Consider the following 23644-nt stretch of genomic DNA (forward strand, 5'->3'; position numbering starts at 1 on the left):
GAATTATTTGAGAACAAAAGTGGAACACTTTGTGTTACTTAAGAAGCAATTTCTCCTTATTTTCTGATATTTCCTATATTGTATATTTTCTTCCGGAGCTGCTAGTGGACTCTGCCTGCTTGGGGAGGCAAGCAGACAAACCATGACTTCTTAAAATAGTCTGGGGGCCCAGCAACTTGCTAAGTGAGGAGCTGGCAGGGCGCTGGCTGGTGGCCGCAGGTGCCCTAGCCTCCCTCACTCAGGACGGAGGGACATTCTGGGTCTTTGCTGCCTCCCAGAGGGGCCTCAAGATCTTCGCTGCCTGGTCCCTGCCTGCAGCCTGGTAGAGACATCGTATTTCTCAGCAGTGTCTCAGCTGGAGTAGGCACTTCTGTCAGAAAGCTTTTGACTGCCTCTAGTTGGAAAGTACTTGTCATGTTTTTACTACCCAAAGCCTCGATTAGCATGAGGGCTTGTTTTATATTAGGCTTCAAGCAACCACTGCGGATGAGAATGAACTCCTACTAGAACCTCTAGTACTGGATTGAGAAGAAGTTACTGTGCTATTTTGGACTGAGTGTAAATTTCAAGGCAAAGAACAAAATGTTCATCTCTGAACTCTGCCGTTCACATGCCTGAGTCTTAGTTAGCACTGATTTATTTTTCAATGGGCTTACAACAGTGTGAGAGCAGAATATGTTTCTATTGTCTCAGACTCCCTACCTAAAAAATGCAAATTATACATTCTCACCTACCTCAAAGGAGTCTTGTCAGGAGTAATTACTTAATGACTGTGAAATTCTTTAAGGTCGTGAAATAAAACTGAAGTGTATTACTGTTACACACAAGATAGGAATTGTAAGTGTGAACTGCATGTTAGAGTACAGAGTTCTGGATGCTATCTCAGAAGATTAGATGTTGCCATTTTGGCAAAAACAAAAAGTCACAAAATGACTCATTTTTTCTTCGTTCGAATCACAGGGGTTCTCTCTGCAAATAGCTATTTGGTGTGTACTGATTGTGAAACGCTTATTAGAGATTTTAACACACTCTTGGACTCTCTCAGCCTCTGGGATTGCTTCTGTTGCCTAAGTGTAGGCCCCTAAGTGCATCTCAAAAGGCAGTTAGAGACTTAGAGGCAACCAAATTGAGTCCTGTGTATTTGTAACCATTCCCTATAATCTGTTTGGTAGATTTAAAGTAAGCACAGCATATAAGCATATATAAGCAGCTATAAGCTCTTTTAGCTGAAGGAATGTGAAGCAGGTGGAAATTTCAGAATCAGCAAATGCATTTTCCAAGAGACCTGTACCAAAATTTTAGTCTCGTTAAGATCACAGCGTAATTCAAATTGTGTATCAGTGGGAGCTTTGTGATCCTTTGGTATTAGATTATGCGAAGGAGGGCAGGCGTTTCTGCAGTGCTCAGCATTTTAGTGCAGGTACCTTGCAGTCAGCACTTTCAGGTCAGTAACACATAACGCAAGCCGTCTGAGCTAACAGGGAAACCTGTGGCATGAAGTTGTCCTCTCTGCAGATCAGCCACTAGAGAGGGATGAGAAACACACTTACAAAGCTACTAAATGGTGAAGCTGTTGCCTAACTGCATTTCAATTCCTTCTTCAGACGGAGGTTTTCTGTTGCAATCACTCCCTTCTGCCCCGCTTGCTGGCGTTCTCCACCACAACCACAAAGCTTGTTGTTTTCCCGTATCTAATCCTATCCTGCTCCTTTAAAAGTCTGAGTACGAATGCCAGGGCTTGCTCCTGTCCATCCCAGAACGCCTTCTTTTTTTTTATTCTTCCTTTTTCTATGTCTTTTCACTTGAGCACGGTAAGATTTTCACTCATTCCCTTCCAGCTAGTATAATGGGAACAGTTTTGTTTCCAGTGGTTATAAGAGGCATCTTTCAGTTAGAAACAACAGATAAGTAACTGTCCTCCTCATCCTCTACAAATTCCTCTCCCAAGGCAATGCACATGAAGCCACTCCACAGAGCGGATCACAGGCAGGATCTCTGAGCGCGACAAAGGCATCCATTTACAGGTCTCAACTATGCATATAATTCAAGTATTCTAAAAATATACTTTAATCACCATATCAAACTTTACGAAGTGGTGATTATATTGACAGGTTTCAAGATAAAATTTTGTTTCCTTCTAATATTGCTTGCCATTCTAAAATTCACATTACCCTGCTTGCATTCAAAAATTCGTGCCACTCTGCTTTCAGGGGATGCAATCAGAAGACTCCTGTTTGCACAGAGAGCAGTGGCAAGTGGCACTCTCCTTCCCTCCTTCCATTTAAGATTCTGAGGGATCTCAGTAAGAAGTCTCAAATTTTGGTCTTTCTTGCTGCTGACGGTCGGAATGAATGTTTACAATATGACTGTCCATTTCACTGGCAGTGTTTATTTTTTCCTTTTTTCTTTTTTTTTCTTTTATCTATTACTTAAGGAGATTTCTTTATGCACAATCTATTTAATTTTTATTTTAAAATGCAGCAAAACATGTTTTTCTGCCTGTTACATCATACGTCGCTACTACTCCATCTTTCAAAATGTTGTTAGATGAGATATTTTAGCGATGTGTTTACCTGTGAGTTAATTGATTCATTTGTATCAAGAATGAAGTAGGTGAAAGAGTTGGCTCTTTTTCAGCTGAATCTGCAAAATTCAATAGGGCCATTGCATGTCCATGCTGTTGACAGCAATCCTGAGAGAATAGAAAAAGACTAATGGGGGGGGGGGGGGGGGAAATCCTGACAGATTCTTAGACTCATTTCTGATAGCAGCAAGGCAAAAGTTGAGATTGCAGGCACCAGGGCACATCCTGCAGCAGGAAATGCTCCAAAACTTAGACAGAGTAACCAAAGAGGAGATCCTAGTAAACTCCATGAGTCTGAATCCCCCCCTCATCTACCAATAGGCCATTTGCCATCCAGAAAGCTGCTGCCTCTGTGAGTTTCCAAGCCTTCTGACGCTGCAAATGTTTGAAACAAGGTTACGTCTGCAGCCTCTAAAATAACAAGCCTCTGAAAGCTTTTTACAAGCGTGTTCTCTGTCAACAGCTTGGATGCCTTGGTCAGAGAACATGCTGTTCGCTGAAGCTGGAAGCTATTCCTCGGACTTGAAAGGTTTTCTAGGCATCTGTGATAAACAGTACAGTGATTTTTTTCTTTTCTTATCCAGTTGCCAAGAAAGAATCTGATCAAGCCAGCCACGTCAGCAGTTTACCTTGCTCTGGGAATACAGAATTTGTCAATCAATTTCCTCAATAGGTCTTTACCTGCCAGGGAAAGACAGTCCTGCCATGCTGCTTGGGCCGACTTTCCTATCAAAAGCATAAATAGGCTGCTTTCTTAAGCTATTCCGTAGGTGGGAGAGCTTGATCTTTTGTCAGCAGCAGAGAAGCAGATCCATGTCTGAAAACAGGCTTAGAGCAAGTGCTAGTAACTCTTAACTGTGGTTTTCTTACAGACTGGAATTAGAAGGGAGCTGCCTATGCACATTCCCTTTAATTAAATTGATCTAGAAAGTTTCTTAGTAAGCCTGGCTGAGTGAAACTGAGAGCTTGCCAAGATTTCTGACTTAACAATTTTAAATCATCTACCTCCTGAAAGGAATACTGGAATCAGAAGTCCTGCTGTGATAGTCCCAGTCTACCAGGTCACTTCTGCCTGGGTTGCATGCTAATCAACTTAGCCTGAAATACTGATGGAATTTAAATATTCTGTATCACTCAGAAATGTGGTCTGGAATAAAAATACCTGATTCATAGCATGAAAGAGATTTGCCACACAGGAAATTTAAAAGAAAGTATGACTGAGCTTGCTGTCCATCACTTTTTTTCTCAAACCACTACAACATCAAGCTCTTAGAGGAGAAACAAGTTCAGCTTTCCCCTTACTTTGCAATGATATCTGCGTCCTCTTCCTAATTTGCAAATTTCCATTCCCTAACACGTCATTCCACCTACGTAAAGCCTTACAGTGAACCCAGTGAACAGTCTACCCCAAATGACTGCCAGCTTTAAAGAGAAAAATAGTTTATGCTGTATGTGAAGACAACAAGGAAAATTTAGTTTTGATTTTCTTTTACTTTTCTTCTTCTTGCAGTTTAAAAATAGAGTATGTTTTCAACTTTTTTATAAAAGACTTTCAAGTTTTCAACTTACATGCCAATCATATTTCAGCTTGGGATTAATTTTTAGAGCAAAGTTTCAAATTCTGTAAAACAAGGTTTATAACAAAAGTGCTGATGCAACATGTGAACAGTGTGGCCATAATCTCTGCCTGAACTAATAACAAGATTGAACATTAGGTCAAATGAGATATTTTAGCTGCCAAAAACTCCCAAATAAATAAAAGACTGGAGTCTGCAAGTGTGAGGGAAAGCCATCTAGTATGACTAAGCAGAGTTACAGTTCTGGAAAAAATAAAAATCCTTATACACCATCCACATAGGTGCTAGTTCATAACAAAATAAGTGTCCCAGTAATCTAGAGGAATAAATTAGACCCCATGCACACTTAGAGTGATGTGTCCTGAACTTTCTGAACCCATTGGCACAGTGTAGAAGTAATGAAGGCAAATTTCTTTGTCGTGCTGTGAAACAAGTAGAAGGGAGGTTGGAATCAAGCCCTGGCATTTCAGTTGACGTTTTTACAAAATGAGCAAATAATCAAGGTCAGCTTTCTTCGCCAGGACTCTGCTCAATGGTGAGACAGTTAAGAAAATGTGAGCTTCCATAAAAACAATGTGGTTAACAGCATGAGAACTGAAAAGAGAAAATTTAGAGGACAATGAGTCAAAACCAAAAGTCAAAAACACTTTCCAGTGTCAAAATGTATGTTAATTCTTCAGCCTTATCCCACAACCCTATCAGGAGCTTTGAGGAATGTAAGTGTATGAGTAGAAGAGTAAATATGGCAGAGGGTGACTGAGTTCTTTGTTGTAGTATATTCAACAAATTTCCTCAAAAAAGAAGGGATTAGCATGCATGGTGAGGAAAGATGCAGGATTCCTTGCTCAATGGGGTTTCAGCTTCAGGAAGGATGGGGATTAGATTTTCGTGCTCAACTGGACTGACTGTATTGTGGGCATTAGTAGCTTCCCAAAAGGGGTAATAAAAGTGTTGGAAGTTTGCGGACTGGCTGTTTATTGACTCTTCCTGCAGAAATCTTATATAACAGCTATGAGAAAGCAGTTGACAAGTGGAATTCTACATCCAGCATCTCTGTGAGATGCTAATTTATGGAAGGAACTCCAGCTTCTGAAAGCTGCTGTTACAAAAAACAAACAATAGTTCAGATAAGTTTTCCTTTTTCATGTGTAGAGTGTGTATTTCTCCTCAGTCTGGGATAGAGAAAGAATATCACTGAATGTTTGAAAATCTGTAGATTGAAGCTGCATCCCATATGCCAGGCAAAAGGGTTGACTGGAACCAGCCGGTCATATTCCACACTCCCCTTTAACCTTCTTTGAGCTGATGAATCTGCTATTGGGTTTATGTATTACTTACGGAAAAGGGTTTTAAGATTATTTTCAGAAGTGAGAAAAATTATGAGACTTTACTCTCTGTTTCCTGGGGTGTTTGATTAACTAGAAGCACATGAATATTGCATTCAAGAAATGGTTTTGGAAAAATATTTTTGTTACAGTTTGGGAGTAGACACCATCATCGCGTGAACTGAAATGTGACAAATCTAGGTTGGGGAGGGTGGGGGTTCCTGCCAGTGACCCTCTAAAATCACCATGGGTAACACATTTTCATTTTCTTTGCTTTTCTTCAAAACACAACATTGCTGCAGTGGCCTTGTACCTGTTTGTGGGAGCAAGAAAGGAGCGCGGGGAAGGAAATACACATTGTTCTGCAGTATAACGCTTTTTACCTCTACTTATAGTTTTATCGCTTACATACTGCTATGCTCTAACAATTGGTATAATTGATAACATGTTTTTACTCAAACTTTCCCTGATACTGACCACTCTAAAAATAGTCCTCATAGGAAGGCTTTTCCTTCACAGATATTGGATTATTAACTTCTGTTTCAGAATTATCTAGAGCTAAGTTTGTACTCAAGGCCAAATTTCCCATGGATCTGCAGAGAGATTTGCAGATTCATTTGCATTTAGATAGCAGTACATATTTATACCTCTAGCAAGTCTGGCCCACTTAGATTAGAGGTAATTCCAAAGAAGTTCTCTTATTTGTCTTCAGATTCAGTTGAGAATTTGACTTTTCTTTTCTTGAAAGTAGAAAATGCTCATAAATTAACAATACTTTCTTCCTAAATTCTAAGAGGCATGTACAAACTCTGGTCATTGTTAGCAAACTCATTTAATACTGATCTTACTCTTAAAATTAGTATCATTTAAATCTACAATTTCCCTGAGAATGTGGAGGTGAAGGGTTAAATGGTGATTAAAATTTTAAATGTTTTTAGAAATAGTTTTTGTAAATTAAACTGTTAAATTCTTGCCTATTTAGTTGCTATTGACCATTATATTCCAAATTCATTAATAGTTTTAAAATGTGAAGAAGTTCTACCCTTTGAGAGTAAGAGGTCTAGTATGTTTTGTTCATCAGAATGTAATTTTAAACAGTTAAAAAAAATTCACTAATTTAGTGATTTGAACTGCCTGACATGTCTCCTTTAGCCTTCTAGATTACAAGTTTTAGGATAAAGGGCAGTAAGCCAAAGACATAATATAAATATTGAGAGTGTTATTCTTCTAAATATATGCAATGTTTTTAATTTCTACTTTCTTATTATTAGCTCTGTTCAGCATCTATGTTAGTGGTGATGCATTAATTCTTCAGTCACAGGCTTCAAACAGTACTATTTAACTGTACCATTCAATAGCCTGAGACCAATTACACCGGTTTTCCTTTTAGAGGGAAATTTTGCTATTTTTTCTGTTTTTATATCATTACTTTGTTTCTAGTCTGTTCACTTTCAAAATTTTTTTATTACATAGTATAGCTCTTGCTCCTTCAAATTCTTTATGCCTTCCTGGAGCCATATGTTACTTGATGGATGTCTTAACTGTAGATCCTGTTATTTATCAGTTTGGGGAAGAATACTCACCTGTTAACTTTTATATTTGCAAAGCCAGTTGTGGTTATACTGGTTCTTTTCTGCCTGACTTCCATTGTCTACTTTCTGTTTGGCCCAAATGGCTATTAAAACAGATTTATTGTTCTGCTTTTCAATTATCTTTCCAAATATGCTGAGCTGGGTTTTTTTTTTTCTTTTTTGGCTTTTCAGAGTAGCTGACAGTGAGCAATGGTCTTCATTTTATTCAGATTAATTTTCAGTACATTTTTCTGTCGCTCATAATTGACTTTCACCATCAATATTCTCCATGTATATTGAGTAAGAGCAAGATTATGTTGCCTGAGGTACTTTTGTAACTATCTCTGTTTATAGTGGACCATGTTTCAAGCCAGCCTTTGAAAAGCTCCTTTGGGCAAGTCTTTAGACAACTTTACAGAGATTTTTTTTCATCTATTTTTTTGTCAGTGGTAAAAATATTTATTTAATGAGAAATCATCTAGTTTTCAGTTTTGACCTTATAAAGAGAGCTCGCAAGTCAATTCTGATCAATTATACTAAGGGAGCTATTTGCTTCTTTTTGCAGAATACTTATTGGCATATTTAGATTTTTTTATGACTTTACATCCTGTATTGATGGATAGCTTATGCAAGACATTCCATTCTACAGAATTTTTTTTTAACATATTTGTCCTGATTAATGCTTTTTAATGATATCTGCACAACAGATAACTTACTCTGTATTAGATAATGAGTTCTTTTTTTTTTTTTTTTTTTTAAGAAGATGTTTCAATTTCTGGACAGATCATGTGTTTCTGTATAGCTTAATTTCCATAACTAACACAGAAAGTTTTTATAGCACAACTGCAATATTATTTATCTCTGACATGCTCAGCCACTCCCTCAGCAGTTCCTTGGGCAGTAAAAAAACTGTAATTTCTGTCATATCACTCTGATTATGATAATGCAGTTCCAAAGCCTAAGAGAGGGTGCTAAAAGGAAATCCTACATCTTTTTTTTTTCAATAAAAGTTATCTCCTAAAAGAATATACTAGCTGTATATCATATTAATGAGTCATCCTTCCAGCTGTTGGTTACTCAGCACTTGGGTAACACGTAAACCATGAGCAAAAGTAATCAGTGAATAAGCTGACTGATTGTGACTGATGTGACTGATTGTGCACATTTTGATTAAAAGGTCAAGTGCAAAACAGAAATGATGATGACAAATGGAAAATATTTTCTCTGAAATAAACAAACAACTAAAATCAATTCCATAGCCTTTATTATAATGTTGAAATTGCTTAAACTAATTATGATAAATGAGGCTAAATGTAGTGTGCCTTGCTGACAGAAGATATTCAAGCAGTGTTTTTGTGCCAAAACCCAACACCAAATTTGGCGGAACCATTAATCATCACTGAGATATGCTTGCTGATGGGTTTAGGTGTATGTATGTGTATACATACATACACACACACACTATATATATATATATATATATATATATATATATATATGTATACACACACACACACACACACACTTTTTTTCAAATTTTAATGTTGCTGCAATGTAATCTATTTTAGATGAATTTTCTTCTGCAGGGATGAAATTGTTGTGGCTCCTTGAAACTGGCTACAGGGTCTGAATGGAACATAATGACAACTACAAGCTGAAGTAGTTGACCTAAAACAGAAATACATAGCATAACCTCTTACCATGGTTACCGAAAGTGTTTATGTCTTAATACAATCTGTAGGGGACCCAGTTCATCTAAGTTGAACTCAGAGGTTGTTTGAATTAATGCCATACTATTAATTTGCCATTTGCAACTCCAAAGAATTTGACTTGTATTGTAAGGAGAGGTAATTTAAACATAATCTTAAACATATAAAACTTTAAACATAAACATAAACAACAATCACAAGTAACTATTATCTCATCCTAGGGGCTTTATAGCATATAGCAAGACTACTGTCTTCTCCACAGTACTTAATATACATAAATTGGGGGTGGAGGGAAGGTAGGGAAAGAAATGCATTTGAGGGCTAGAGCTCTAGAAGCATTTTATTGTTTGATAGCAAGTTAAAACTTTTGGTTGTTGATGGAGCGAACACTAAAGTGAAATTCACCAGTCAGAAATGTGGAAGAGTGGTATTTAAGCTGAAAACTTACCTGGCCTCTTTGCTATGTTCTTGAGTGTGCTGCGAGAGGTAACTGCAAACTTGAATCTCTGCAAACGTATGCACACTTTGCTGTCAGGTCATTATGTAAAGGGCAGGATAGTGTAATAACAAAAGCTTGCATTTTTTTTTTTGTTTTTGAATAATATAAAGGTAATGTATATGTGTGAACTTGTAGAACTTCTATGTATATTTGTTCTAGTTAAAATGCTTCTCTATATTGGCACATTTTAGAATATGAATACAGTAAAGAAACAAAGTTAAATAGTTTTGCAGTCAAAGTACATGTGATTCCTACCACCTGCATAGAGCTCTGTACTGATAAGCGAGTTACATAATTGCATTTCACATTACCTATGGATTCATGTAAATATTAGCCTTCAAAACTGTCAGCAACTGCTTTTAAAATTCATTATTATGAAAAATGTATCACAAAATGATAACAGAGAACCATCTCTCATCTAGACCATGTATATATAGTTTAGTGATGGAATAACTATGAAATTCCGAAAGTCAGACTTCAGATGTGTGTTTCTGAAATCCATTATCACCTTGCATAATTTTACACATGGAAATACAACTAAATCGAATGTGCTTTTTTATTTCTTCTATTTTAATTTGGTCTGGTTTACTTAATTTCTTGCTTTCTGTTTATTTATGCAAAATGTTGTAACTGGAATATATTACTATTTTGAACCTTGTTTTTAACCCTGTCTTTGCTTCAGTGCAGATAGGATTAAAATTGTTAATTCATGAGTATGAGAAATCACATTTCTTTCTGAAAAGAGCCTTAGAAATGCTGCCCCTTGATCTTCAAGTCGAATACCTAAAACTGCAGCTAAGGCTTTTGGGGAGACTGAAAATCACCCAGATGCCACTTTAGAATTTCCAAGGTAGATATAAAAGCACTTATTCTCTTTTTTTTTTTTTTTTTTTTTTTTTTTTTTTTAAATTTACCTATCCTGTCTTTAGATATCTTTAAAAACCCAATTCTGAGGCATTTTTTGGATAACTGTCTGGTGCAATGTTTTATTTTTGTCCCTCCACGTAGAAAGGAGCATGGATGTTACTAACATAGCATCTGAGCTGAAAGGACCAGACCTCCATTTATTTTGAGCTCATTTTCTTCCTTTTCTTTTCATAGGCTTTGATGGCCTTCAACTTAGGATATTTCCTCTTGGAGCTTCATAGAAAATATATTTTCCAGGGTCAAGGCTCCTATCATAACCTCCAAGAACCTCCATTTCAAATTTTACTTGTTTTCTTAAACAGTTTTGGTGTGCCGTTCTACAGCAACTGTATGCACTTCTCATCTTCACTGCCTCTCCATTCTCCCCTGGGATTACCTCAAGCTTCCCAGAGCAATATGCATCAAACAGTTCCTTTGCTCTTTCAAAAAAATTTTCTCTGGTTCACAGATAAACCAAATATCACAATATGAACTCCTTCATTCCTCTTAGTAAATATTATTAAAAATGACTTGCAAAAGCTTGGACGTTATTATCAGTGGCTCATGAAATGGCTCAAAGTGCCATGGTCCATTTTGTCCCATCTAAGTTTTGTCAGCAGGAGTGTTAATACAGTTGGAGGAGGTTAGAGAAAACATTTACTCCTTCTCTTCTGTTTATTTGCAAGCACTTCGATATGTTTTTCACTGCTTCTGTTTCTGCTTATAAAACAGTTTTTGTCCTCTGTCTATTCATGTGGAGAGATCTCCCAGTTTGGATGGTCTTGTTTGCAGCTGGTGGGTTTGTGGCCTTTGATCCATTGTCATCAGAGCTCTATCTTAAATGATATATTCTGCCCTGCTCTGTTTTCTTTTTCCTGTTGTTTTTGGCCAAGTTTTTACTCCCTAAGTCTCCTTCCTCTTTCTCTGAAGTCCTAGGCGACATAGTCTCTTTTTCAGCATGTCCCAGGCTTCGGGAGAGAGAATGTCTCCCTCTATTCCTTCTATATTCCTTAAATCCCTTCCCTTCCACAGAGGTGGAATCCAGTTACATCTAACTTCAGGCTTATATTGGTATACAGATGGAGGCCAAAAATTAACAAAAGCATATGTAGCTTCAAGGAGAAGAAATGTGGGGAGAAGGAACTAGTGAGAAATTCCCAGTTAATCTGCTACTCCTATTTGAACCATTTGGCTGAGGCGGAGGGATGAATACAAAGTGTTTAATAGATTATTAATAAGGTCCACCAAGGCAAATGTAGGGTAGCTGCTGCAAGACTCGGGGGTACTGGCAAAAGCAGAGTTTATCTGAACTGATACAAATGATAAGATGTGATAAAAGGAAAAATGATAAACTTATACAAAGTGTGAGAAAATGGGAAAGTGAAGGAAGAAAAGAAAACACATAGAGCATTGAAAACAGAGGAGCAGTGCTGAGATTCATATGACATTGTCAATAAGGAAAGAAAGCTAAAGTTATGTAACAGTGGAAATGATTTTTCTAAATTAAAAGAAAGTATGGATAGGAGAAGAAAGTCAGAGGTGCAATCTAGATGAGAAAAAAAAATCAGTGACTGATGCTGGAGGACTGGAGAGCTGCCTGTAGTCTGACTCTAGAGGCCTGAATTAGACAGAAGGCAAAAAGGGAAAGAGGGATTCCTTTGTGTATTAACTGAGAATCAGGGAGGACATGATATTTGATTCAGAAATTTAAAATTATATCGAATGCATAAGACATTGAAATAAATACACAAATCACACACAGATCCACAAAAATCTGAGGAAATATATTTTAATTAAAAACATTCACTGTACAAACATCCAGAAAGGACAATTAATGACCTGACCTGCCATATTAAAGCACTTTTTTTTTTTTTTTTGAACAAGAATACTTCAAAAGGAAAGTCAACTACAAAATGAAATCTATTCTCTATTCAGTTGAAATCCCTATTTATCAGACATTTCACCTACCATACCATATACTTCATATGCAGAATCAAAATTACCATCTGCTAAATTAAATACATAAGCCAGTGAATCAAGTACATTACCTAGAAAATCAAATCAATATTAAATGAAACATATTCAGAAGGAATCTTGTCTGCTTTTAAGTTCCATTCTTGTTCAAATATTGAGCTTTTAATACCCAAAGATAAACATGTGCATTTGTTTACACATATACCTATGCTAAAATGTTAACACATTTATTTTTCAGTTACCTCTAGAGATAGCCAAAAGCAGCTTAGCTAGGTTCTAAGGCTATCTTACATCTCTTTTTAAGCACTTGATAAGTTAGGTAACAGCGTAGTTTAAATAAGAATATGGAAAAAAAAAATCAAGGTATTTACTTGTTCGGTTTTAGCTAGCAAACCTAATACAGCAGTCTCTGAAACAGGTACGCGCCCAAACATTATCGTTCTTTCTTTCCTGTTCTGTATTTCTGCATTAGGAGGATTCCTCATGACTTTTTATTTGGCTTGAGAGATAATATAATGCAGGTGTTTACCTTTCAGATAAAAAAAAAATCACTTAGATCTAGAAGATAGTTTTTAATTGTATAATTGTATGAGGCATCTGCATTTAAGGTTGAATTCTGTGAGAAACTTTTTTTCCTTTTTTTTTTTTTTTTTTAAGTACATAACTGGTTAAATTTGAAAGGAATGCTGACCTAGCTATCACTCTTACTGAGCTCTAAAACCTCCTGAAATGGCTGTAGGGCTAAAGCTGCACTTCTCCATGCAGAAATGTAGGCGAAATACCTGAATTAGATGTGAAAGGCCGTAACTCTGTTACAACAAGCAGTATTGTCTGACTGGGCTCTACCATCGTCCGTTGGTTCTGGTGGGGGAGACCAACACATCTGTCGGCACAGAGAGCTGCATTAAAGTTGTTTAGCTGTCTAGTTATATCCTCCTGGGTCAGCTCTGATGTCTGCAAATTTTTGCACTGAGTTGTGCACAGCGTACATACACTAAGCGCTTTGTCAAGATCGCACACAGAGTGGAAAAAGGCTGTATGTAGCCCTCACAAGAGTTGTATAGCCTGCTGTTTGTTGAACCCTAAAATAAATTCATATGCATATTTTTCTTGGCTGTTAACTTTCATCTAAAGTTGTCTAGGCAAAGAGAAAGAAGGAGAAAAAGGGTGAGGAATTATGCTAATACAGAGAGAAAAAAAAAATTCCAGTATGACAGGTTATTAAACTAAGAGACACGTCACAAAAAAAATTATTTCATGTTCCTTACTGTGTACTGACTATCTTAAGAACCCTTGTGAAATATAGTATACCCACCATTTTTCTGGCTTTTTATGCTAAACTGTGTGGTCGACTGTCCTCGTTCTTGCAGTGCCACAGCAGAGGTCAAAGCTCCCTTCTTCACTGGGAGGACCAGCTAGGTTAAACTTGTTCTAGCCACAGAGCGGACCATGAAGGCTGCTTTCTTTCAACCTTCTGAACAAATGGGTGCAAAGAGCTGGGAAATGGGCAGAGAAGATCAGGGAGCAGAAAACAGTTTGACTTTAAATTTGTTTGGCTCTAACTCACTAGCCTGACAGATAAATGGGGAGAAACTGGAAAGTGAGAACAGAAGGCAGGACCTGGATGCTTGGAGGGTAATGAAATATTAATACTTACATACCCAAGCAAATGTCTTACAGCCGCCTATGGGGTAGTGCCATTTAAATGTTTTTTCTACTCCAAAATCCAGAAAATCAGTTGTTCACTCAGTCCTGCTCCATGTTTTGGAGAATAATTCAGATTGGGAGGGACATCTGTGTGTTTCAGTCCAAATTCCTGAGTCAAAGCTGGGCTTTCTACAGCAGGGTGCTCAGGGCCTTCTCCATGCAAGTGTTGAATATCTTCAAAGCCTGAGATTCCAAATTTCCAGGCTAGGCTAGGGAGCCAGTTTCAGTGGTTAACTACTCTCACATTTAAATAAATTGGGGGAAAAAAGGATTTTTATGTTCAATGTTTTCTTTAAAAATATTAATACTATTTCTTTTCCTTTCCCCATCATACTTTTATTAGAAAATACGGTTGTGAAGAGCTGGGACTTTGACAAAAAAATTTTTAATATCATAGAAGTATATATATCCATCATCTATTTGATACCTAACTTTGATGGTAACTTTCCCTTAAGGATAAGAAATGTAATATGAATCCTTTATTCTATCTTTGATTTGTGATTTTAGTAGTTTACCGACATTTTTAACTATGTGAATTCCTTATATAAGTTCTCACAAAAGTATACCTTCTCTACCTGATACCTGGTAACATTTAAAGCGAATGTGTTTTTAAACATCGTTTCCTACCAAACATATCCTTCCCACCACCTACACAGAGGGTCATACTGTGTCATTCTTTAGACCATGTATATGAAATACATAATATTAGAGTACAGGATGCATTTTTGAAATAGATTAGACCATTAACTAGTTTGGATTAAAGATTAATCCATTAAGGAATTAGTGCTCTTTCAAAAAATTTCCTTTTTGGTCCTTAATGAGCTAAGTAAAAAATGTAAAATAAATTCTTTAAACTTTGCATATAATTAAAACTCTCACAGAAATCTTGGATGTAGGTCTGTTCCTGTTCCAAAGCTAGCAATAGGTCATGATCATGGAATTTTGTTTCCCTATTGCTAGCATTCCCCTGGCTGTTTGCCCTGCTGCCTAAGAACCTAACTGATGGTCCAATATTATCATTGGAACTGCTCTGTGAAAGCTGAGTCCTGCTGTCCCTGATGTTGAGAGGTGACTTTGACAATCTTGTTGAGTGGACATTGCTGCTTTGATATTTCCAACAAGGGATAAGGGTTTGGAAAGATACTGCAAGATCTCTGTTTGCTTACAGCTCTGGAGCAGACTTTTCTGCCTATTCATTTTTTGCCTAATGCTCTGAATGTACATTAGAGGAGTTGCTAAGAGAATGTGATAAATCTTAGTCAATTTAAGTAGCATAGCCAAATTTAACTTCTCCTCTACTAAAGACCAAAATAGCACTGAAGGTTGCAGATGAAAATTAGTGTCCAAATTAAGTGTCCTGCGATGTCTCTGCTCGCTTCCTATGAAATCAAAATGTTTCTTTACAGGAGGTGTTAGTAATTCTCTGATTGGCATTCAGTGTTATTGTAATTGTGGGGCAGAATTGTATTTGTGGAGAAAGCTTAATTCTACTTCTTCTGAATCAGTCTTCCTGTTAAATGAGTTGAACCTGGACAAAGAGTTTCTCGGTATTGCTGTCATACTTTTTCCTTTCTGGCAAGGTGTGTGGCTTTGGGATACTTTTGAACTGGAGTCAGGATAGGTGATGAGAATTTGAGGCCTATTCCTTCAGCTTGGTTCCTCTCTTTCTTTCTGCAAGTGGATGTTGCCTGCCACTTGAGTAGCCACCTAAACTACCGGGAGAGACAGTGCTGAGCATTTCCAGACACATGTGCAGATGATCTGACAAATAGATAAGTCTCCTCTCAGTTCTGGAAGATAGTACATATCTCAGGAGTAAGATCAGAAATTAAGTTAGGTATCTAATATGGAACACCGGAATAACAGATATTCAAGTGCAAAAATGTGATGGTAAAAACTTGTCTTATTTATTTGCTTATGCATGTCAGATGCTATGTAAATGCTGTAAAGATGCACCAATCTTAGCTAGCAATTCACCTCTAGTAGAACATTTAGCAAATTGACTCTTGAGTGGACAGGGGTGCTTGCTCGACAGCGCTTTAACTGAGGCCCCGTGCTCCAGAACGAAGGAGAGGCTGCACGTGCTGTATATGCAGCGTTTCACTGGACGGCTACAAGCAGCTTCCAACTCAATGTGCGTCTCCATGCATCATGCTTCAGAAGTCCTGACTCTCTCCTGGCTTTACCTCTGTTTTCCTAAATAGTGAACACAGTCGTGACCTGTACTCTTAACGTAAGCTGCGCAGGAGTCTGTCGGAAGGCTTTTACATGTCCGGGCTCGTTAGCCATAAGCTGTTATGACCATGATCACTGCAACTGGAAGTCCTGGTTTGCTATTCCTCTGCCTCCACAAAAATGGGAAGTGACACTCCCTGCTCACACAGGTGTGAGCTTATTAGCACTTGTAAAGTCCTGAGGCAATACAGTACTGAGTAGCGAGGGAAAATAGGGTGTCGGAAGCAGCGCAGCAGACTGCGTATAGCCACGATACGAGCAGCAGCGGCACAATAGCGCGACCCTTGCTCAGTGAATGAGGCCAGAACGCCCGCAGGGAAAAAAAGAGGGTATGATCTTGGTACAAACAGCCTTAGGGGGCCGAATTAAGGCTGCAGTTTTAGCTAACTTTACAGTGATTGGTTTTACAACCTCAGTGCTTTAATTTTGACAAATTTTATTTTTTTATGTGCTAAAATTGTGGAGGTGCTCTGATTTTATTCTAACAAAGTCTATAGCCTTTATACGAGTAGGAGATGTAAGATGCATATAAGACAATTCAGGGATCTAGAAAGAAATCCTGCCTATGTCTAGGATACATTCAGTTTTTGATCAGTTTTTAAAATATGGGAATTTTACTTTTGCCATTCATTTTTGTTTTGTGTGCCAGACAGGTTGGAGAAAGTGTCCCAGAATTAAATAAGAAAATATATATATCCATATTAAAAAAATCTGATCAATTTCTTATTTGCTTTTCCTTCTGACTAGAAGATTGAATAGCCCCATTAATTAAAATAAACTTGACTGGATACCATTGCTGCTATTTCTAAATTAACAAATGAGAAATCTGCTACAATAGCATCCCTTCTGATACAGTCTAATTTAAATTAATTGCCTTTTTGTGAGTCCCAATCAAAAATTAAGAATCAGACTAAGCCCATAGTATTAATATTGTACCTAACTATTTAAACCTGGAAATTGTTCTTCCAGAACTCCGCTTCCAAATATAATTGTTATAAGGTTCTGTGCAGACTGTATTTTCAGAGGGAGAAGTTGTTGCCTTCTCTCCACTTCAGCATCTTCCCTTATGGGAGAGTGAACTACAGAATCGTCTTTCCCTTCCCCACAGAAAATGACTTTCACAGCAGAGCCTTGCTTTCTCTCAAGCATGTTTGATCTCTCTCTACGGTCTCAGTCCTTTGATAGAGACGATGTGGTTTTGCTCGCAGATATACGCAGCCCCCTCCTTGGGCAGCTCAGCTATCTGAATGTATTTCCAGAGCTCCTGGGAAGAAACGTGCGGTGGAGAGACACGAAGGGGGCTCGTTCCTGGTGCATTAGCGTAGCATGGCTCACAGAGGTACTCGGGGCCTTGGGGATACTGCTGCTCATACTGCTCCTCCTACCTGAATTTTGAATTAGTGTCTACATAGAAGAAACATGATGATTCCTGGAACTCAGAACTAAGCATTTCATACTATAACCTCTAAGGACACTTAGTAACATGAATATTTTTTCAGGCATTTCGTTTGTAGGGAAAAATTTTGATCAAGACCTTTTACTTTGGTCACAAACATGGTTGCGTATTTCTTGATTTCAGCAGCAGGTAGTCCAGCTGGGAAGTCTAACTGTGATTGTGCTTCTCTTTCATCTCTGATTACAGAGATCAGCATCTAACTAATGGCAAATGTGTTGCAGATAACAGCACTGCAATGATTCATGAAGAGGTTATCTAATGTTTTGCCGGTTCTTGTATATTTAAGCGGCTGTAAACTCCTATTGCTTCTGCCTCCTTTCTGTCATCCTTGTTCTCCTACTGTTCCCTTTATTCCAAGATCTATACCTATCTTTTATACATGTCTAGGTATAATCCAGTATGCTGAATGCTGACGAGTCTCTGAATAGATTCAACTACCCCATACTGGACTTCCTGAACTTCCCATTGCTCAGATAAGCATCATGCCCAGAAGTGCTAAGGGAATACTAAGTCTTCTCTACCGTACCCAAGTGGTTTGAAATAAAGAGATTTAAAGGACTATAGTGTGTTCAGGTGCTATCATAAGAAGGCCAGAAAAGTATCCAAGATAACTTGGTATGCCTCCATCTTCTACTTTGACTATTAGGATAACTGCGTGGGTAGCCAGTGAATTGTTCTCCTTGTGAGAAATATAAAACACGGAACTACATAAAAATTGGCACTTTTTTCTCTGGAAGCTAAATATAGGGGACTCAAAACAGCTGTGTCAGACTCTGTGCACCTCTACTATACAGAAGAGAGCATCATCTGTTGAACTGCGTTTTATAAATGTGATACCTCGCGATGCTAATGTATTCTGAAATTGGATTTCAAACTGGGGGGTTTTGTGGGATTCAGTATTGTAATATCCTGAGCATGCCGAACATTGCAAGTTTGTTTCAGATTATTTCCCAGTCTCTCTAAGCAGTGTAGCAGATTATCATACATTTATACCAAATGGAGTACGTTTATGGAGCATATTTATACCAAAGCAACTTATCCAACCATAAGGCTTTGCACTGTCATAGCTATAGTGTGTGAACAGAATTTCAGTGTAATGAAGTCCTTGGCTGGGATGATAATATTGATTAACATCCCAAGCATTGTTGATTAGGGAATGCTTTCAGTAGCGCTCAGTTATAGATTTGATTTAATAGGTAAGGGATCTAAATAAGCTAGCTGTGACTTTGATGCAGTGCACAGCATCTCTAATTTGATAGGTCATTAATCTGTTAGGTTTAACTAAGTAACAAATTGCAGCCTTCGTCAGACCCAGAAATAAAATGAAGTAGAGTCAAGACTCTCTCTACCTGCCATGCCCTTTCTTAGTAATTACATCGTTGGGGTGTTCTAGCTTCTGTGTTGTGACTCATTCCTTAAAGTGCCACCTTTAAAAGCAGGTATTTAATTCTAGGCATGACTACACAAGATTTGCTAGTCAGCAATTCTGTCTTGAAAAGTAATGTTTTCACAGGCAGCCCAGTACTTCTAGGAATATCAATAAACACATTCTGCTGAAAAGGTGATCCTAAATCTAGGTGTACCTATGGCTTTCTAAATTTATCTGACCCTACTCAGGAAGGTAGAACTCAGATTTGATAGCAATGTGTTTCGATATGCTTTCTCTTAATAAAGGTGATTTTTTTAAAAAAAATATATGATTAAGCACTGCATGCTGTGCTGGTTATGTCTGTATTTCCACATTTTCAATAGCTTTTACTACATTAGTTAGATGCATACATAGCCATTTGTTTAATTTAGCCTCTGATTTCTCTGAGCACTAATTGTTCTTATTTACATGCCCAGCAGAGCACGGATACTTCTAAATATCAGTAATTTTAAAGCTTTCCAAAGTCTACTCTAGTGGGTCTACTCACTCAGATTTTCATGGTACTGACACACTGTGGAAATGCAACACAGTCAGAAGATCCAACAGGTTCCAGAGCTTTGAACTCAAAGATCATCCAGGGCTTTTCTAAAACATTCCAGCCAAAATTGTTCTGGCAGAAGTTTGACAGCTTGAAGTATTTGCATCTTCATGAAAAGTAAAAGAGTTTGACAAAGGAATTTTCTAAATATTGATGAGAGTGATGAAGGAGAGACAAGCTGGAATTCATTTTTATATGATGTGCATTATCTATTAGCAATCAAAAATGATAATGTTTATCTGAAAGCAGTGAAGGATCGGTGAGGTTATGGTGCTGAACAACTTCATTTCTTTAATATATTATCTGTTGGTTTTCATTGTAATCTAGTGTGGCATTGTCTAGAAATGAGATTAGTATAGTATAGACGTGTTCTTTACTACTAACTTGGCTCTAAATGGACTTGAAAGTACATTTTTGAGTACACTTTAACTTAGTGAGGGAGGAGGAGTATATCTAGGAGAGACTTGCTAAAAACAAACAGGTATTGTACTGAGATCTAAGTAGGAAGTTTGAATGGGGGAGGGAGAATGATTTGATTTCTGGATAAAATGGTCCAAGAAATTTAGAAATGTAAATTCTGCTAGGGGAAATGCATTGCTGTGCTAAGAGCTAGCACAAGCCCTAGGCACCCTTCAGGCCTGGTTAAGCCCTCTGTGAAGACTAATTAGCTGCATAGTATAAATTTTCAATTCCAGATAAATATGCATTTTACAAACAGTCTGCAGAACAAGAATTATTTATTGGACATGTTTGTGAATAATTTCAAGTATAAGGTGAACTCGGTCATTTTAAAGTCTGTTTACATACAGTTTACAAATGGGTGGGGAATAAAGAATCAAGCTCAAGAAATATTTGTTGAGCAAAATGTTTTTTCTAGATGTTAAAAGGGGTTCAAACATGCTTCATGAAAGGAGAAATAAGGATTTGCACTATTCTGGGAGAACATAGTATCTCTAAAATGTCTCAGGTATGCCAAGATAAAATTTTTACCTTTTCTTTTTTTCAATGGGACATGTTTTCTGCCCTGGGGAAGGAAATTCTCTCAGCTTTGGGGAAGAATGCTGAAAGAGTAAGATTTTACTGCGTGGGCTGCATGAATACAGGAGACAGGTTCCTTATGGGAAGGCTAGAACACAGTTCCGTTATGGGAAGGCTAGCAAGAGTCTGACCCCAAAGAATCCTGAATTATTTCTAAAGCAACAGGGAACATAAGAATATTCGCTTTTCCACAAGTAGGGTGAAGAAAACCTTTATAGTTCTCTAGTAGATGTTATGGGATATGTGTCAGGATGCACACATATTTGTACTTTCACAAGTGTGCATGCACACTTTGATAACAGGCGTAAGACCAACATACTCCTTTTCAAGAGGAATATAGAATAATTCAGAAACTCATTCCTAAAAGTAAAAATAAAAAACTCACCAACAACTTGAAAGCACAGGTACTTCTATTTTTAGGTACTTGGCCTAATTTCTAGCCATAATTAATTCAAGGGTAATTTATATTCATTGTTCTTGCGCCAATATTTTATTGTTGCTTAAATAATTCTTCTCTTGCGTTGTGTTTACATACGCAGATACATTTTCATGGAAACATATCCCCTCTCCGCTGTTGTTCTGAGAAGCTGAACAAGCCAAGCTCTTTTAATCTCTGCTTGTAAAATAAATTATCATTTATATTACTCAAGTACACTTGTTTACTATGAGGTTATTTTTGTTCTGCTCTGCACTTTAATTAGTCTTTGACTTTCTTATTTGTTAGGAACAAACAAGAAAAATAAAATTGAAAAAATCACAGGCCGAAGCAGGCCTGGGACCCACAACATTGTATATACAAATGACAACTAGATAAATGTGTGCATATGCTGATACACTTATATTGCTAGAGTGCATTTAGGATGGGATCTTTTCATGTATAGTACTACAGTGGATCTTAGAAAGCGACATTTGCAAATTCATGCTAGGAAACATCAACTCAGGAAAACAGCTCCTTTTAAAACCTAAACTGAATAAGATGTATCTTCTGTGTAAATTCAGCAGGGAAAATTGCTGAATTCCATAACTGTAGAGACTACTTGCTAGAGGTACAAAATTACTTCCTCACTGTATATTAAATTTACAGTGACTTACTGCTGAATGAAAAGTAAGATTTCCCTTCTGGTGAATATTCCAAAACTAACATACAATTTTTCTCCCAAATGGGACACGATCATGATAAAAAGCCTAGTATAGGAAAATATTCATCAAGAAAATTTTTCCATTTGCTTTATTTCTATAGCTTAGATGAAAACAAAACATTTTATAAAATTAATGTTGTATTTTGGGTAATATGTACATCAATCCTCATCCGCTGTGGTATAGGCTGTTGTACAAACTGGAGCGCTGTATGTCCCGTTGTCTTCTGCGGGCCGTTCTTGTCAGTGACACCACATCACCAGTGATGCAGTGATGACCTGCTTTCTTCAGAGTGTCATTCGGTCTTAGAGACAGAGTCAGCTGAGATGCAGCTATGTTCGTGGGGGAGAATTAAGAACTCAGAATTGCAGTTCTATGAGATCCAGTGGAGATCCTGTTAACAAATAGATATTAATCCTCAGCTGGAACAGACTTTTGCTTAGTTTTGTTTTATGCCACCCTAGTGCAGTACAATATCGTGCAGCAATATCAACAGTGGAAGGAATAGGGCAACATTTATGTGGGAGGTTCTCTGAAGTAAACCTTCTCCTTGGCAGAACTTACTGACTCCAGTGAAGCTTCAGGCAGTAACATCAGTTCTTTTGCCTGTTTCCTGTTGCTTGCTCCTTCCATTGCCTTCTTCCTAGGTTCCTAATTGTGCTTCTGCTTCACTGTAATTGATATTTCTTTTCAACATTCATAAATAGAAAAAAATAAGACTTTGGACACTATGATATAGGACTCAAATTAGCCCAGAACCAGAAACAGTTCTCTGCAGGTACCTACATTGAGCAAGCCAGCTCAGCTCAAGATGCAGCTTGGCTGTGTTTCATGGCATTAGACTTGATCTAATCGGCTATGGGCTGATCAGAAGACCCGTACGCACATGGACGATGCACGCCACAAACCACATATGGGTGGCAGTACTAGTTTTGAACCCGTTGAAGCATCTATGCGTAGTGCTTTATTACTTGATGTAGATATATTTTCATCCACCCACTTATGCAGCTGATAGAAGTGGTAGGACTGATACTAATTTCCGAGGAAGCTCTTTTGCTTATCTGTTTAGGTTAAAATATAGACAAAAGAGACATTTGCACTTTACAGTGAATTGGCAAATAAATTTGTAGTAGAAAGGCATTTTTCTTGTGTGATAATTAGAAGTATATAACTAATTAGAAGTAATCACGTATCTTCTTCTACTCCCCTTAATTTCTCAAATACTCAGAATACCTCAAACTAGAAATTCTAGTACTTCATCAATATATGGTACATACAATTATACCTTTCATTTAAATGTTACATATGAATGAAATGTATTATGTATGTATGAAATGTATTAATAACTAGAGGTTTCAGTAAGGTGTAGATAACAGTAAGTAATAGTTCAAGTGCTTCATCTTTACCTACTAGTTTAGAGACTCTTCCTTGAATTCCTTTTAGATCTGTGCATGTATGTGATTTTCTTAGATTCTTCTTGGTTTGTGTGTCTTTAAACAAGTCCATATTTAGATTCAGGTATGCTGGATTAAATCTGAGGAGAAGCCATAGGTTAGCTGGGGATTAGACAGCGGGAAACTCAGCATTGCCAGCTAAGTCAGCAGTTCCAAAGTAACTGTATTTCCACAATGATGCTCTTTGTGTCCCTTGGGACTCAAGGAGCAGATCTGGGATATTTCCAAGAAAAAGAAATGTTGTAGTCCCTAGATGTTAGAACTTCACTTGGTAGCAATTCTTATAATTTGCACATTGGTGCCAACTCAGCAGAAAGGGAACTGGAAAAGTAGCATGAACTCATTTTGTCATTACAGAGTTGGCGGGATGCTGCTGAGGGGCAACCTGGTACACCTGAAGGGATGGGATGTAACAATCTCTGCTTGCTAAATAACAGAGCTCAGACCACAGGCAATTTTCATCTCATTATTATTTATTTTGTCTTATGTTTAGTACTGATTTTTA

Source organism: Rhea pennata, chromosome 3, assembly GCF_028389875.1.
Source record: "Rhea pennata isolate bPtePen1 chromosome 3, bPtePen1.pri, whole genome shotgun sequence".
Taxonomy (NCBI): Eukaryota; Metazoa; Chordata; class Aves; order Rheiformes; family Rheidae; genus Rhea; species Rhea pennata.